The following is a 15,953-nucleotide window of genomic DNA, read 5'->3' as shown; positions in this document are numbered from 1 at the left end:
CAACATGGTAGACCTCAGAAAAACACATGCACACTCGTGAGCTCGGAGCGCACGGCGAGAGAGGGAGTTATAGAGGGTTCTTTTCTTTTGGGCTCTGCAGGATCAGCCTCCAATAATTACCCTGATAATAAGCAACTTCAGTGCTCTGCGGCCTGTTTTGTTACATTACAGGATGTTATAGACATGTGGAAAATGTGTCATTTACACACACACACACACACACACACACACATACTGGGAGAGGGTAAATCAGCTGCATGGGGCCCTATACATGGTGTCAGACTCAGTCCAGATCACAGCATTCCTCAGATTCCTGCCTGTAATTATACTGGCAGGTCTGATTCAACTTTATATTTTTTTATCCACGAGCTGGGAAGATGGTGCTGATCACCCTCTGATCCGTCTCTGTTCACACACACACACACACACACACACACACACTCGCATCAACACTACGCAGGACAATCAGCTTTTCAGTGCAAAACCGAGGCTGCTCCATTTGCCGCCCCGTGGTCATTTAAAAAGCAGTTTTGAGTGGGTGTAAATATTTTCCTCTTCTGCGTGTAGCCTTGTTTTGTGTGTGTATGTGTGTGTGTGTGTTTGGACAACATGAGTTTCTGTGCCCTCATGTGTGGTGTGTGTTGCAGGCGTTTGGAGGTTGTGTTTGTGCTTTGTGTGTGTCAGCAGGGCAGGAGATGCACTTAAACGGCAGAAACCCATAAACGCAGCACTCTGCCCGGCCTGAGTGGAGGAGGAGACAGGCAGAGGGAGAGGAAAGGGTAACCTCAACAAGGGAATGTAACAAATATGTGGAGTCTAATCCTCTCATTAGACAGCAGGGGGTGCGTGGTGCAATCAGACTCGAGTGGAGCGCTGTGCCGCCGATGTGGGGAGACTGAGGCCTGGCAGAGCACCGGGGGAAGATGGCTGTGGCCGTAAGAACATTATCTGCTGCAGACACAAACACGCACACACACACACACACACACACACACACACACACACATCAAATCAGTTCAAAATCCTCTGTGAAAACATCGGATACACAGCTGCAGACACACAAAACAAGAGAATCTGATGCAACAGTTATCATGTTTTCACAGCGGCCTCTCCATCTCTGTTCATCTCTGTCTCATTCATCTCAACGTTGAAAATAACTTCCATCGGATCAGGGATCTGTAATTTTCCGTCAATTCTGTAAAACTCCACACAGCAAGGACTCGAACCAAGAACCTTCTTGCTGTGAGGTGCTAATTACTGCACCACTAAGCCGCCCTATTAAACTAACATGATGAAATATAGGAATTAAAGACCTTTAAGTGTTCCTGGTAAATGTGTCTGACTTCATGTCAACCATAATGAGTTGTGCCCTCCTAAAATCTCTGCAGGAGAGCAAGTGGAGTTTATCTCCCACAACGTGAAGCCCTTCCTGTGTGGGGATCATTTTCGTTGGGGTCAGGGCTTAGATTAAGTTATGGTTAGGCATTGCAGCAGCTGGTTTGGGTCAAGGCTCGGTTCAGCCTAGGTTCAGGTAACTGTGTCCCCTTCACTCCCCTGTGCGACAGACCTCCCCCACCCCGACCCTTCCTTCCGTCTTACAGGCACGCTTTGAAGAAAAACATCAGACTCCTCACCTCAAAGGAGTGTTTTACATTCCATGTTCGGCAGCAGGCCGCGTCCGCCGCTCGCAAACAATAGAACATTGTTTGTCGAGTTCCCTACAACAGGATCCTATTAACGGTTAAGACGGTTCATTAGCCGTGAGCTCATATTTGAATGGACTTTAACAGTGTGTGTGAATGTGGAGATCGAAGCTGCACGGCCGGTTCTTTGCACACACGCATGAGCAGAATATCATCCTCCTCCTCTGTGTTCACCAGGAGATGCAGCAAGGGTCAGGAGGAAGTCAGCAGCTTCTCCTTGTGGCTGTAGAAGTCAAATTAGGAAGGATAACTCACTGTTGTTTTTCTGGAATGAAATTTATTGGGAATCTTTCTGGGAGGTTACCTCTTAAGAGCTCCATGCACCCACCCACACACACACACACACACATACACACACACACACACACATACACACACATACACGCACACACACACACACAGTGCTGCCCCCCCCCCACACACACACACACACCCCCACCTCGCTGCCTCTCTGCTTTCCCTGGAGCCTAAGCAGGTTGACTTTCTTGCTAAGGTAGTGCCAAGGAGGTATTCACGAATACTTTGGATGGATGTCTGGCCCAGACCTGTTTTGCCGGCCACTTGTCCATCAGAAATACTCAGATCTCCGTGCTGAGTCACTCTGCTGGCTCTACCTGTTCCAGCCGTTCACCAGGCTGGTTTTGGGTGAAACCATAGAGGCCCAGTGAAATAGAGTAAAAAAACATTGATCACTGAATCCATCCTTTTCCCTTCTGTGTGTCAATCATCTGAAAAAAATATCCTTATTTGTCGCTGACAGTTGAGGTGCAAAACAAGTTTTCCATCTCAGATGTGTCTGTATTTAAGCACGTTGTTAAAAAGCTCACGTGACTCTTTTACATACAAGCAACACTTGTAACTAGGGAATATTCAAAGTTGGAAACTTTCCATGGGAATATACGGGAATTGACGGGAATTAACGGGAATAAACTATTTAAATTGTCATATACAGACATAAATATAAACATTTTGTTTTGTCATAGGCTGATTTGAGCCCTGAGGAAATTTTGGGAACTTGACTATACGCTTCTAGATCTTTGTGTCATTCTTAACATAGGTCTTTGCACAGTATATGCAAATGTGCACAGCCTTTCCTTCTACATTGGCTGCGGTGAAATGTCTCCACACATGAGATTGTGCACGTGGAATAGTTCTGTAGAATAAGATGAGAAAAAAGCTTGTAAAAATGCTGGGAATTATCTGCACAAGTGATGGAGAAATGCACAGTGCAGGGTTGAAATTCAATGTGCAGCTTTTGCTGCATTCCATACATCTTTAATATAGAGTTTTGAATGATGTTTTTATTGCTCAGCGTTTAATTTATGTATATTTTTTTTTTTCAAAATTCCCGATCTGAATATTCCCATGGAAAGTTTCCGGAAAGTTTCCGGAAATTTACCGGAAATGTTCCGTCCCTTTGCAACTCTACTTGTAACTCCCATATTGTTGAACAGGGTTCTACAAGAGATCATAGCAATATTAAATAATATATTTGAAATCCTTCCAAGCTAAGGATGGTGAACTACAACTGATGCCTAACAACTAATGCGAAATGTGCAACAACACTTTTGCCGACCTGTCCCAGCTATGCCTGCAAACTCCCTGATAAAGAAAAAGGTGAATGCTCAACTCATCTGACTGATCTTTGGAGTCTTCTACTTTCAGGAGGCAGCACGAATACGTGTGCTTGACTCTATGCCATCAAAATGTTAACAGCTTGTCAGTTCTCATCTGAAGCAGATTCAGTGAACACAGAGCTACGAGTCCTTTCTCACCACTTTATTTCTCCCCTCCTCTTTTCTTCACACTTCACAAATCCTCCTTGACATCACATTGGTTTATTAAAGAGCATAACTCTATCTTATTCATGAAAAGGTCGTGACTTTCTATCACTATGCTGTTTAATAATATTCAAGAATTGGGGCCAGTTTCCCAAGTTTTAAAACACGCATGCATCACACAGGTATCTGCAGTTTCCCATGTTACAATCATTCCTGAAATAAGACACTGTGACCACTTGCGTAAGACCCGAGGCAGCTAACCATTAACTCTGAGCTGATCACAAGGTGTAAAGTAGAATAAGGTTACTGCGAAAACCGAAAAAACGACTTCATCCTACTTTAAAACCGGATCGCGCGCGTTAGGAACACATATACCAGACCCGTGTCAATGTTTGCCTTGACCTAGATGATAGAGAACCAACAGTCAAATGATTACCTGCTGTACTAAGTAAACCAACCCGGACTGCAGCGATTCTCACTGGGCGCAGCATGCACATGTAACATGTCATGTTACAGAGCAGTAGAACTGGCTCAGTGAGGCCACATGTTTGCACATTACACCAACACTGAAGGCTGTTGAGCACTTATAATCCACAGGTCAGTGTGATGATGTATCTGTGAAGGAAAACACATTTTTTTGCAGCAGATACAGTGTTTACGACAAATACATCTTGTTGCTCTCAGGTAAAGGAAACTTTGTCAAAAGCTATTTCAGGTACTCTATTGAATATAATAATGAACGTCAGAGCCAGTAGAAATGTCCCAAATCATAAAAACGGAACATATCACATTTAAACAAGGGAAATATACTAATTCATTATGTTGGGGAGTTTTCATTGGACAACTGTGTTACGTCACTTTTATGCGTGGACCCGTTTTAGGGCGGTGAAGTAACAGTGAGAACATCTGAATCAGCGTCTTCCTCGAAGGCCTCGGGTTAGGGTTAGTCGCCTGCATGTCGTTCTGCAGGGTAGGTTGAAGTGTGTGTGTGTGTGTGTGCGTGTGTGTGTGTGTGTGTGTGTGTGCGTGTGTGTGAGTGCCGAGTACAAAGCATGGAGGAGCTGCCAGTGTCTGTGTGGTGGACATATGGCAATGCCGTGGGCCAGGGGCACTATGGGGGGGGGGGGGGGGGGGGGGTGAAGGCACAGGGCACAGTGTGCATTATATATGTGTGTGTGTGTGTCTGAGTGTGTATGTTGCGGTGAATCTGTGACAAAGTTAAAGGATTTAATGAGGCGTGGGGGCGGGGGGTCAGCAACAGAAGGAGGTCCCGACACTTGCCGGGTGATTCTCCGTAAGTGCATCCGAAGGAGGGAGGGGCCAGTTGGAACTCCTTGTTATTCTAATACAATAAGACCCCCCCCTCCCCCCCACCCTTCTTCCTCCACCCACCCTTTATGTAACCCACACTTCCTATCTCGGCTCTTTTGTCGACCACCTTCTCTTCACTCTCTCTCCAGTGGACACGTGCACACAATGCAACACATTTTATGAGCCAGCGAATGCACAATATGATACGTCCACTCTGTGATTAATATCCACAACCAAGGAAACGTGGGGCTGAAAAAGACTGTGGTTGTGTTTGTCGGGGGTGGGGTGTGTTTTCTATGTGTATCTGCTGTGTGTATCCAGGCTGGACAGATTCCCTTTTTCTTTTCTTTTTTATGAGCCCTGCTTGCCTCATTGTGAAAACATCAGCTGGAATTTAGTCGTGTGTACAAAACGAGCCTTGCGCAGAATGCCCATCCTTTGCAGACGCTGGAGCAAATTGATGGTGTATGGTCGAACGTGGGGAAATTGCATTGCCGTAAAACATGTTGTAATTCACACGGAGGCGAGCTGGATAGGGGCGCATGTGTTACTTTACAAAGGATCGCTGTGTCCTATAGAAAGAAAAATGTCCGCAATGTTCCCTGTCCGCGGTTATGCTGCAGAAATATGTAACCCCTCCAAAAAAATGCAGACATTGTTAATGGATGTGATCGGTTTTAAATGCACTCGAATGGAGTAGAATCCAATCTCTCTCTTCCCTTTCCCAGTCTCCCTCTGCGTTGACGTAACTGGTCGTGAAAAGCTGGTACGACGATCTGTCAGAGCACTTTATGGTCCTCCGCTGTTAAACAAATGCTGACAGGCCCAGACAAAAGAAACACAAAGAGTGCAGCGTGATGTGAAACAATATCAGTGTTCATCGCGACACGCATGTATTCAGTCTGAGAGATATTACCTCGTGTGTTTTTCTCAGACGTTTCGGAAATTCACCTTTCGATACAAAGCTGGTATTCCCCAGCCATTGTGCAACAGTGTGAAATCCGAGACTTTGGGGAGAAAAGGGATCACAGAGCAAACACGACCACGGCATCCTGAACAAAGAATAGCCGTTTCACCGTTTAACCCTCGTCGTGTGTTCACATGACTGTCGTCCATGTGCCTGAAGCAGCTGGGCAGTAGGTGACAGATGCTTCATGTTGCTATTTCCAGTCGGCGGCCGAAAGGCACCTTTTCACATCTGCCTGCCACCAAGCGACCATCGGTGTCCGATACACCAAACTCAACTGGAGGGACGAGGGGGGAGAGTGCACTGGGTCTGATTAGCACCTGAGGTCGCTCTGTAATACCTCTACTTTTCCACATTGTGAATATGTGTATTTATAACCCGCCTAATGCGCGTGTGAGATGTGAGAGGGGAGCCGAGGTGGGTGGGAGAGGAATGTGACATTTCAGGCTACCATACCTGTCAGTCACTACCCCCTGTCAGCTGACCTATAATAACGCTGTCCCCCACCGCATCATTACATTTCTGTTCACGGTCCGCTTCCTGTTGTGTTTCTTGCTCGTTGTCCTCAACATGCGACCTGGCTGACTATTTACCTGTCGAGTTCACATCTCGACCCAGAGTGAAAATGTTTTTGGATTCAGTGCCGAGCAGGAGCGACACGTTCCTGTGTCAGGCTCAGTTTGTCTGCGCGGACACAAAAGGAAAATCTTGGCAGCTCTTTATATTCAGCCTGTCATTCAAGTAGGTTAAACAAACAGTTGACAAGCCAGCTGCTATGCTAAGCTTTCAGTTCATTCAGGAGGTTTGCAGGTTTTGGAAATGATGGATGGAGAAACAAAGATCGTTCTTCCGTCAAGCACTTTATCAACTTTGAATCTCCACAGTGATAGTAGTGACATTCAGTGGTGTCTGCAAAGACACATCTGCCAGGGCCCATCCCAGTGTGACTGTGTATTTTTAATACAAATTTGAATTAACGATTTACTTCCATTTTCAGCAGCAAACAGAACCCTTAGTTTGACCGTATTCAAATATGTCCCTATTATGATATGTTTTTGTTGAACCACTGTCCATTTATTTGTAGTTTTTTTTATAATAATTTAAACATTATTACGCAAAAGCTCCTCCTCTTGATTAATTATCAGAAAACTTGTCAGAAGGATGAGATATGGATCAGGGAAGAACCCCCTCAAATTTAGCAGCGGGTCCAGATCAGGTGGCAGATCCAGGAACTGTTTTGTTGGAGGTATGCACTCTACGGAGTTCCATTCTAGTTTGCAAAAAACTGAGTAAACATTGTGCTTCCTGGTTGATCTCTTTCACTTTGCTGTACTAAACAGACCTCTTGTCTAATACGTCCTCATTTGTTTCTCACGCCCTTATTGACCAGCGACAGTGCAACATGAGATGACATGAGACATGACATGTTGCTCTCCACTCACACGCAAGCTGGTAATTTATAATCTGTGCCTCAGCCCTGAAGCTCTATATGCCCTCCCAGTTATTTTTATATATATGTGAATTATTACAGTGTAGAGTACACAACACACCGACTAGAATGAGACACAAACACAGGATTCTAGAGCCAAAGGCAGAGGACTTGCCCCCCCCCCCCATCCATCTCCCTGACCTGTCAGTATATTTTACTGAACTGCATGAACCTCCTGCTCCGCTACTGACCGAACACTGACTCTCGAGGTTAATCACCAATGCATGATTGCGTATGAGTTGAATTTGCAGAAGGCAGGACTGGTCTGTATTTGTGAAAGCATGTATGTGTTCCTATGTTGCATAACAGAATATCTTGCTCGAATAGCTTTCAGGTGGATGTTATCATAGTTGACAAGCCGGCTTGTGAGCAGCCTACTGCCTCTCGCAAGCCAACACACGCATGTTTGTCCTGCTGTAACTGGGAGGACACTCATTAACGTAATGTATTCTCTACCTAATCCCTCGCTTTACCCTTTACCTAAAGCCGAATCTTAACCTTGAACTTAAAACTAAGTCTTGAACTTCAAATGTTCCTGTGAAGAAGTGAGACTTTCCATAAACATCCTTTTTGCCTGGTTTAAAATTCATATCGGTCCTCACAAAGACGGACATTCGAGACGACAGAAACATACAGGGAGAGAGAGAAAGAGAGAAAGAGAGAGAGAGAGAGAGAGAGAGAGAGAACGTGTTGCTGCTCCGACAGGTCGGGAAAAACCCTCTAACATGAAGCCCTGCACAGCTCCTACCAGAGCTGACCTATCTGTTTCCATCTCTCCATCCGTCTCCATCTTCCCACCTTACTGCACGTCTCTCTCCAGCTACTCCCTCCACCTTTTACTCCATCCATTTTGTCCTTGTCCTTCCCATTACGTCTTCAAAGTGCCAGAGGTCATTTCATTTCATGTATAAATAATTCACCAGGGGCCGTGCAGCCAGTGCACAGTGGCTGTCTTAAACAAGCAGCAGCTTTGATTTAGCTCTGTCACCAGAGGCACAGTGAAGGTCACCTCTCCCCAATGGACACTCCTCTGCAGCCATGGTGTCTAGAGCTGAAACCATTTACAACATAACTAAATTATGAAGGCACAAAGGCAGTTTGGTATTTTATTTTTGCTAGAAAGAGAAGGTGCTCTGTGTATTCTCAATATATGAATAACTAGAAATAACACACTGCGTTTGTTTGCCTCTGCCAACGTGTGCAGTTTCAATCTACACACATTATTTTTCCAGATTCATAAGGCGTCACTAGAATCGAATCAGTTCATCTTTAAATCCAAGTGACAATTGGTGAGATTCCTGAAGGCAGATCTGAGATATCATGTGCAAGAGGCCAGAAACATGTTTTATGAGATACACCTTGATAATTGACGACGCAATTTGAATCAGTTAAGCCGTGTCTAAGTAAAGATTTGAGCCAAATTTGAGAGGATTCTCTCCAGGTAGTCTTAAGATTACACGTTCACAAGGCAAAACAATTTTTCGTTAGGTCACAGTGACCTTGCTGTTTGACTTCCTGTCAACGGACAACACGGAAATCGAATGCTTCCAACCGCTGGCTATAGCTGACGAAGAAGCATAGACATTTAGGTTACTCTAGCTCAACCAAAACAGTGATCTCCAAAAGTATGACACCAATGTCAATGTGCATGTTTTTAATCAGTCACTGTTTTTGGTCTAAATAGTTTATTCTTGACGGAATGATTTTGCGGTTTATGGGACACTGTGACCTGCTATTTGCCAACTTTCCTAATGGTGTAGGAGGCGAGTAGAAGATTCTGACAGAACTGCTAAAGTACACAGAGAAAGGAAAGAAATCTAAAGGGTTCAACACTCCAGCAAATTACAGTGTAAGGCACAACTTTATTGTTAGACCAACGGGTTTTGGCTTCATCGGGGTCATCAAACTTCATTAGGGTCGTCAAAATTTCCCGAATGGTCCCAATTAATCTTCAAGTAGCAAAACCATAAAACCCATTATATTGCTGAACTGTGTATGGACATCCTAACTGAACATCCAACCCTTCAGTTCCTCTTTTACATATCGACAGAAAGTTGGCGTCTGGGTCACAGCACGGTTATGAAATCCTCTCGCTCCGTTGAGAGTGTCTCCTGCTGACAACATTGTCAGCTGGTATTAATTTGTCATCACACCGGTAGTTTCCACTTTGGCCGCACGTGTTCCCACAACAAGGATGTAGTTCCCCGCAAGCAGGCAGAACTCAGCAAACACATGACACCGGGGGTGAGAGTATCGGGGCGGCCAGGAGGAACGAGTCGCACTCCCTTATGACATAATAGCACTCACAAACTCATATTGAAGGAGCAATGACCAATGGGAGAAGGCCAACACTCGGCCGGCGGACCAATGGCGTAACTCTGTCAGCCGATCGGTTAGTCAGTGACGGACTCTGCTGTTGAGGTCCAGCCAAGAAGGTTAAACATGTGAAGAAACAACAAGTGTGCCCTGTTCCCTTGAGTTTGCTCCTTACATCGTTCCGTTGTTCACTGAAATGAAATGACGAGTGCTATGTTCCGTGCAGGAGCTAATAAGATACGCTCAGTATCATTTCCAACATAATGGAGTGTATCTTTCACTATGGGATGGAATGAGCTTAACACTGCATGTTACCGTGGAACCTACAGGGCCTGGAGGCTGGATCAAGGTGGCAGCGCACAGAATGAGTTTCCATCTCTAATCTTAAACACACACTGAGATTATTCCCTTCTTGTAAGCAGCCATTCTTTCACCGACCAGGCTGAGATAACAAGTAGACGAGTCGCTGGTTCAGTGGGAAACTACGTACGTAGAATTATATGTCGTGGCTGTGAGGATGGGGGTTGAAGACTTCTTATAGATTGTTATAGATCGTACCCACACTCCTGCGCTCCCATACGATCCCATAACTGCAACATATAGACTGTAAATAAAGACGAGTCTCCACTTCCTCCCACTATCTGGAAAAATATCCGTAAATATATATACTTGACTACGTTAGCCCGATATAACCACAGGGTGAAAAGCCAAGAGCTAAAGAGAGTGATAAGACATTACTCTTCTTCTTCTGTTTGGTTTATTGGTGGGTGGCGACCAACGTCAAGGTGCATTACTGCCCCCCCCCCCCCCCCATCGTGTGGTGAGACATGATAGGCCTATGCACCTATGACAAAAACAGAAAACATTTTCTCTCCTCAAAGAAAATCACAGTGCTGGACTTGTTTGTACCCCCCCTCACACAGTATGTTTCAGAAGTTGTTGGGCAAACTTTTCTTTCTACAGCATAAGGGTTGTCTATTGTGTCCAGATTTTAAAGAATGATGGATGCAGCGGGGGTTGGCTCAACTTTCCTTTTGGTGCCAGCAAACACTGCGACATTGAATAGTTGCTGATCCAACAGCCTGGGCACTGGGAATCTCGGCAGGTGTCGAGCCAAAGTGAAAACTGAGATGAAATCCGCTCTGCTACCTGCTGCTGCTTTAAGTTCACGCCACACCAGGTATGCTACCACAGCAGCTTGTTTCCTTGTCTAGGTATTCATGTGGGGACCTGCATCAGTGTACAGAGTTCCATTTTAAAGACTCTGCTTCTTCATCGGGTGCCTCAACAACGAAATCATTAACAACGAAGACATGTCATAAGATTAGTTTCAGTTAGGGTTTCCCAAGTAGTGTGTGTGTGTGTGTGTGGCCGTTAACCCCTTAATCTTCTGATTGTTGTTGTCTTATTAGCCAGAAATTATTGGTAAAGAGAAATACATGTAGATAGTACAGTATAAATAATAATGCCTCTCTTTCACACACACATACATACACAGAGAAAATGCGCAACTGTAAAGTGCTCACTCAGCTCAGCAGCTGCATCAGCAGACTGAGACAGAATAGAAAGCAGTTTCTTTGTTTGTGCGTGTGTGTGTGTGTGTGTGTGTGTGTGTGTGTGTACGTTTGTGAGTGACTTGGGGAGGCGTGTGCGCATGTGTGAGGAGTTAAGGGAGATGGGATCTTTGAGCAGACAAAGGGGAATCAGTGCCACTCTCAGCGTCCATTAGACCAACCGTGCAGATCAATATTGATCCTCACTACCACCGGGCTCGCTCTAATAGGCTCCTGCCTGCCCCGATACAATGACAGCATTAGCGTACATGACCGGATGGATGGATTCGGGGGTGGGAGGGTACACCACAGACCGAACAAGAGAGAGAGAGAGAGTGATAAATAGAGGCTAAAAAAGATTTACTGGTCCAGAGGAGAAAAGAATGGAGGCAGTAATGCTGATAATGTTTGCAAGACAGACACCGAGAGCGAGAGGCTGAGAGAGATCTCAACAGACACAAAAGCAGAGCGCTCCTAGTTTGCTGATGCAGGCAGAGTTTGATCCCAGCAGGAGATGAATCCATACAACACTCTCCTCCTTTTACTTAATGCATCTTAGTCGGTTACTTAGTGCATCTTCTCCTGAGCGACCACTTTACAGCACGGGGAGGCAAAGACAGGAAGTCTTTGTCCAGCAATCATAATAAAAGCATTGGACATTAGTGAGTGTGTTTGACTCGCTCTGTCTGGGATGAGGGGAGAGTGAAAAAGGGAGGTTGTTTGTGCTTGGCCGATACTTGTGTGTATTTCCCTGTCTGTACATGCTCCGACACCCTCTTGCTTGAATAATAAATAGTGATCAGCTGTTGCTGTAATTTGGCCACCTGACTCCTATTATCGTCTCCGTCAGCTGAAAGGATGGAGCGGGGGAGTAATCTCCTCCATCAGAAAGCATTTCAGAGCTCTGAGCTGTCTCACACACTCACATCCTCCATGTGTGTTTATCTCAGCGGCGACTCAGAATGAGCCAAAGTTGTTTTCAGCATAAACGCCAGAAAATGATCCAGAGATTTTTCCTTTCAAGTGTGAACAACACAGCAGGAGATGGTCGGGATCAGACGTTGTTCGAAACATCAGGAAAATGCAGAAATCCTGTTTTTGTATAGAGCTCATCACCAAAAGCGCTCACATCTCATTGTCTTTCCAAGTTTACAGCTTCGTCGGCGCCTTCTACATGAATGACACCACTGTTTTTATCTTAACATATTTGCATTTCTTCTGGGTTTTTTTCTATTTTGCATCCGCAGCAGGTTAGAAACGTCCTGAACTCTCCCAAAGGGGCCTCGAAGGAAAAGTTCCCAAAAATGTCCGGAGCAACTGACCAATGCTGAACATTTGACAAACAGCCCCCTCTGCACAAAAATTCACGAAAATGTCCAGAGTGCAGAACACGTCTGAAACCAGCTTTCAAAGATTCCTTTTGAGAAGCTCACAGGGCTTTGGAGCCATTTAATATGACTGAGGTCTAAATAGGGAAAAGGAATGTAAATACACACTGAAGTTAAACATTGCGTCAGGCGAGTGTGTCAAGAGGAACAGTCGGTTCAGTGCAGGGTGAGAAGCCTCGTTCGTCTGTGTCACAAAACTTTAAAGGTGCTGAAAACACATCTATCAGCTTCTTTCTGTAAGTCACAGAGTCAAACATGAAAAGAGGAACTTCCTGCCAAAGTTGTATTCCTTTCACATGAGTGTGTTTTTTTTTAAACATTTTAATCTTTTACTGGTTTGAACTGGGGAAGTTTCACTGTACATCTCGTTCACCAGACCGAATTAAGATAACTGTTTCATCCAAATCTGATGACAAATGTTTTTGCTTATGTTGCCAGGCCTCTGTCTTTAGTCCTGATGATGCAGTTTCTTGAGTCTTAAACTCTTTATCATTACAGTATTTTTTAAATCCTGAAACTGTATTGTTACTACCTCCACCAAGGAGCTTAGGTTTTTACCCCAGTCAGTTTAAAAGATTACACACAAACTACAGAATGGTTTACCCCAATGGTTTTACCACAAAACTTGTTGGAAAGATCCGATATGGGTCAGGCATATCTGGATCAGGGGCAGAATTTTATTAAACTTTCTTGAACATTTCAATATTTTCAATAAGTTTGTTGCAATTTTTTTGAGGTCCAAACAAATCTAGTGAATTAAAATGTGGTCCTGAGTGCCGCTCTAGTTTTGTCATAACTGTGGTCATGTCACTCTCTCGTTCATACTTTTCCTACTTCTGCATATGGTGCACCATCAGGGGTGGAATTTAACTATTTACCGATAAGTGTATTTTGGTGTAAGCCCACCTATAAGACAGGCCGAGGCTCGGGAGGAGGGGGAGTAGAGCGGACTGAAAGCTGTGCCAACACTGCATGAATGGAGTGTGATAAAAAAAAAAAGCTCTGCAAATAGAAGTGCTCTATGAATAGTTCAATTCTACCTCTGATATTCTGTGAATCGGTAAATGTGACTTGTGCTCTCAAGCACTTTGAGTGGTTGATAAGACTAGAAAAGCTCTATACAGTCAATTTACTGTCCACTAGCTGGACATTTCAGAGCTGACTTTTCACTTTTTACTTTTCCGACAGTTTTTAGTTTCTGCTTAATTTACAGATTAAACAGAAATGATAAGTTCATACGATGCACTGTCAAACACAAGTGGTTCCCTTCTTTTTGCTTCGTGATCCTCTGCAAACAAGCAGCCTTCTTGTTCTTCCTCCTGTTCATGACTCTATGACTTTCTAGTGAACAGTTTCACTGCCAGTGTTCTCAGATGGATCCATTTAAATAACTGCTCCAGGCAGAAAGATTAGAAAGATTAGACTGTAATGGAGAATTTTTGAATTATTGTATTAAGTAGAGGATGTGAAAACGCCGCCGTGCAATCCACAGTAAATAGTGAGAGTGACTCCTGACACATAGCAACCGATAAATTAAAACCAAGTTTCAAAGAGGCTTTATCATTGAAGAAAAATCATGGAAGCAGTAATAATAAAACCCTTTCCCTACATTTATCTGGAAATAAATAACCATGTTGATGCATTCTATGTTAAGATTTCAGATGGTTTTATAAGTGTTAGAAATGTTATGAGGGATTATACAGAATCACTTGTTGATATTCTGCAGGACATTGGCTTAATGTGTTCATGCCGCTCTTGTCTCTTTCCCCATCCTCTTCTCATTCATGCCCAAACTTACTTATTGACAATAAATCCATTTACCCTTTCTGAGTATATGAGCTCGTTGAAAAGACACAGCATGGATCTCTAGACCTGTGTCTTGGAGAAGGTACTTGAAAACCCGATCTGATATGTTGGTGCCTCACACATTTCCTCGTAATATACCCTCTGGATTTCGTTCCTCGTAATATACCCTCTGGATTTCGTTCACGTTTTCGCTCTGCTTCTCACAGGCATCAGTTGCGGACAGCTAAAGCCTGCAGGCAAGTCATCACGCAGGGAGAAAAAGGAGCCGAAACACAGTCTGAGCTTTGTGCAGGGGCCTTGCATATAGAGCACATAGTGTCAGGGTAACCAGGCAGTGCAGCTGGCTTTTCACAACTATGCAACATTAAGGCAGTGTTTAAATCAAAACCCAAAAGACAAGGACCCTGTTCTCCCACACCGACACATAAAAGGGGAAAGGGAGTGAAGTAGAGTGAAAACAGGGGGGATGTGGAAAAGATGAGCCGTCGCGAGTGACTATATAAATGTTAATGTTGGCAAGAACAAACATGGCTAACTTTTCAAAACGTTCATTGCGGAAGTGCTCTATAGAACTGCTCCTGGCACTGCCATTCAGATCGGTCTGTGTGTGTCCCCTTCACCGACAACACCCCCTTATAGCTTTTATTCTGCGACGTTGGCAACGAGTCGGTCATGTCGCTGCCAAGCTGACTGTTTCAGAGATACAGTCCTGCAGATGAAGACAACAACCCTTAGATTAAAACTGTTCTCTATTTGCATAGGTCAGCTGTCGGTTACAGATAATGAAGGGCATGCAGTGTAATTTTGGCGTTTAGTGGGTAAATACTATACAAAGCTTGGTGTGTTGTCTAACTGTCTCCAAATGTTGGTCTGGTTCAGCAGATCTGGATCAGTAGATCTGGATGATAGGCTGTTTTTTTTCAACATTTTCACAGATTTCTGAGAATAATTGATGGATCTATATGAAAATATCAAAAAAAATTGGAGTGTGTGCAATAAAATGCGGATCTAGTCAATTTTTGAGGTCCAACATTCTCCTTAGGAAATGACATTTAAATTCTCTCGATCCGCCTTATCACGCAATTTCAAATAAAAGTGAAATAAAATACTGGATCCGCACTTAAATTCACTCAGTTCTCTCTTTACAGGAATCGCATCCTTCCACCAAGACCCTGAACAATTTCACAGTTTTCCCAGGAAACAAGTCATGAATCATTCATGTTTATGAAACTGATATGAATGAGTGTGTCCAATTTGGTGCAGTTTGAGAATGCCTTGGCAGAGATATGTTCTTTTCTGGTTTTTCAATCAAATGTTTTTTAATAACCAACAGCCGGTGGCAGCGACTCACAGTATTTGTGACTGAGCTGTGCAGAGATAAAGAGGAAAGACTTCATGTTCGTGTTCATCCTCCTGGCCCCCCTGAAAACCCCTCTCCACAACATTCCTTTCATAAAAGTGCAGCGCTGGAGTATTTTCCTTTAAGAAACCGGAGAGAGCTGGTATGTGGATGGGCCCATTATGGAGCTACTTCGGCTGGAGGTTTCTGTTATCTCGATCAGATCTCCTCTCATGATCTGACCCATGGTCCAGTAGGTATGTCAAGGTTGGATGACTGTACTCTTACAAAAAAAAAAAA

Source organism: Pleuronectes platessa, chromosome 1 (genome assembly GCF_947347685.1).
Source record: "Pleuronectes platessa chromosome 1, fPlePla1.1, whole genome shotgun sequence".
Taxonomy (NCBI): Eukaryota; Metazoa; Chordata; class Actinopteri; order Pleuronectiformes; family Pleuronectidae; genus Pleuronectes; species Pleuronectes platessa.
The sequence above is the reverse complement of the archived record's forward strand: the minus strand, read 5'-3'. Positions refer to the sequence as shown.